Genomic DNA, 2911 nt, shown 5'->3' on the forward strand with positions numbered 1-2911 from the left:
GATTATTATTTTTCTTGGTCTCTGTAACAGCAAAAAGCTGAGGTTCAGAAGAGCTTCTCTCCTATTTGCCTTTTCATCTTTTAGACAGAGCAGAGCCCCCCAAACCGCCTCTGATCTTTGTGTCATAGCAGTCCCAAATTTTGCCAGACATTTTACAGGAAAAAAATACTGAGTCGAGACATCCAAACCCCTTCTTTCCACTTACCCCAGAAACCTTTTTATTGCTGTGTTGACAGTAATGACCCATAACATATTCCAGTAAAAGGAAGCTAAAGTCACCAGGTCAAGTGATGTAGAGTTAGTGGCTGCCAAAGGAGGAAACAAGTGTGAGCTCACTTCATCTCTGCTCTCCCCTCATGCAAATGCACATTGGAGGTCCTCACATTCTCAGAGGGCACAAAAAATGTCTCTGCTGTGCAGGATGGGCTGGGACAGGGCATTGATCACGACAGAGCAGTTTGCTGGAGAGGGAAAACCCTTATCAATGTAAGGACACACGCATAGGAAGGTCACACATAGGAAAAGCCTCTCTTGCTAAATACCTTCTTTAAAATATATTTATGGACTGATAAGTGAAGTTTTGCAGTTCTCAGCCTCAGCTGCTGGAGCCTTTTTTCCCTTGCATACCTGGTTTTTGAAAGGAGCCAGTTAGAATCGTTACATACGATGTTGGCCGGAGGTAGGAAGCATGAAATGGGCTTGATGCTTCAAGAGGCCATATCTAGGCTTATTTTCTACATTCAGTTTATTCACAAAGTGGAATCTCTTCCACTTAGCAAGGTAAAGATATTTACTCAACATTCAGAAATTGAGCCAGTCAAGGGAAAGGTGAGCTCAGCACTTTTTAATTTCTGAGCTGTGAAGTGCAACAACAGACTGAAACAGATTGGGCTGCCTTGTAGAAATACCCATTTAGCAATGGGCATAGTCAGAGACCCAAAACCAGGCACTTTAGCACAGCCTGTTCTGTCCCACTGAGTTAAATCTCTCCTTTTAGCAATGGTTGGTTTGCTGAGAGGAGTGTGAGGCATGGAAAGGAAAGGAGACATAAAGTATGCTACCAAAAAAAATGATCCTGTTCAGCATCCAAAGACCTAAGATGATTAATAGGTGCAGCTAATTTGGCTGAATCTTTTTTAATGATAGTCTTTGTAATTTTTTATGTTAAAAATGATAAAATGGAGGTGGAAATAACAGCAACTCCCTGCTGAGTGATGGAAAAGGATGACCCCTCACTTTTGACAGAAACAAATGCTTAGTTCCCTTTCCTTCATCTTTCTTCTACAATGTCTGTGTTACCAATAATAACACCTCATTTAGCTATTTCCTATGGGCTTATGGTGACATTTCAGTTCAATGGTTGATGACTTTTCTGAGGCACTTGCCCACCTCTCCTTGCTAGAAAGTGCTCTCTCTGAGCCAGTCTCTTTATCTGAGGTATTATTAAGTGAAGGTTCTTGCAAAGGTCAGCATAACTCTAAAATAGATTCATGTTCACAAAAGAGAAGTGGTTCTCTGTCCTGGTTCACCGTGGTGCCATTTTATTCAGAGTTTTCCATGGTGGTGTTTCCAAAGCACCATCAGAAGGTGAGCTTGGAAGGTCTGGGCTCTCGGGGATCTCTCTGTAGACCATGAAAGGAAAGCTTCCCCTAAGGTTATTTCAGGACGTAACTGACCATCCTGATTTATGCCCTGCCAAGAGCATCTCCCACTCCCTCCCTCTCCCTCAACTTTCCACTCAGGTGAGGGAAACAAAAGAACCCAAAGCTATTTTTTGGCCATCGTGGATACACCCCTAAGGGCTGACACAGAAACCTTTCTCCTAACAGATGCAAGCCTTCTCTGGATGGCACTGGAAGAAGGTGAGAACAAGGCCAAGCTATGGGATCCCCCAACTCCAACCTCCCAGGCTGCATGTCTGCCACTGTGCTGCTTCTACAGCTTTTTTCTACTGATGTTACCTCTTTAAAATGCAAGTGAGGTCACGTGGAGCTTGTTTAACACTTGCTGCTGCACAGAAATTAAAAATAGCTGCACCGTGTTGTCTGGGACTAGGAAAAAAGCACAGCTGGGTTTAATGCATTCTTGGGTAGTTGGTTTGTCCCTGTGCACCTCAAGTGTCCTGAAGCACAAAGGAGTCCAACATTTACACCAGGATCTGGCCAGAACAAAAGTCTAGTCAATGCTCCCTCAAATGATCTGAAATAAAATAATTTTGACTCAATTAGAAGCAGTTCAGGCCCTACAGTGGCCTTGGCGGTGTGATGGAGCACTGGCTATGAGCCTATTGGACAAACTAGCTCTGGTCTCAGCTGTAAAAACCAGGAGCAGTCTTGCATTTACATTCTTTACATGCATTTTATATGTGTGAATAATAAGTAGGTTCATTTATATGAATTACTCGAAGGAGTTTGTGAAGGTCAGAGGAATCTAATCCCAGGTTCTCTTAAATATTTAGTTTATCATCTCTTTGTATTTAAAGTTTCAGAAGCTGAAACGTTACTGATGTTATGCAACTGTAAACAGATGAGTTCACCTGATATTGAGGAAGGGAAAGGTGTTAAATAACATAGCTCTTACCCAAGGAAAGACCAAAAACCTGCTGGCTTATTTTACAGAGTGCGTTGCCATTTTTCTGAGCGTTTATCTGCCTTGTTTCATGTTTCAAATCAATTCAATGGAATTCAAAACAATTCATAGAATCAAAGAAAAATTTAGGTCAAAAAGGGATTTCTGGAGGTCATCAGGTTCCCCAGCTCAGTGGAACAACAATTAAATGCTGAATACAAGTAAGAAAACATAGTTCAATTGTTTAACACAAATTTCTGGACACCATGTGCAAGGCTGACATAAAAGGGTGACCCTGACCTACAGCCTGGATTTTTTTTTGTTTGTGTGTGTATTGATTTTG

The sequence above is a fragment of the Corvus moneduloides genome, chromosome 2 (genome assembly GCF_009650955.1).
Source record: "Corvus moneduloides isolate bCorMon1 chromosome 2, bCorMon1.pri, whole genome shotgun sequence".
Lineage (NCBI taxonomy): Eukaryota > Metazoa > Chordata > Aves > Passeriformes > Corvidae > Corvus > Corvus moneduloides.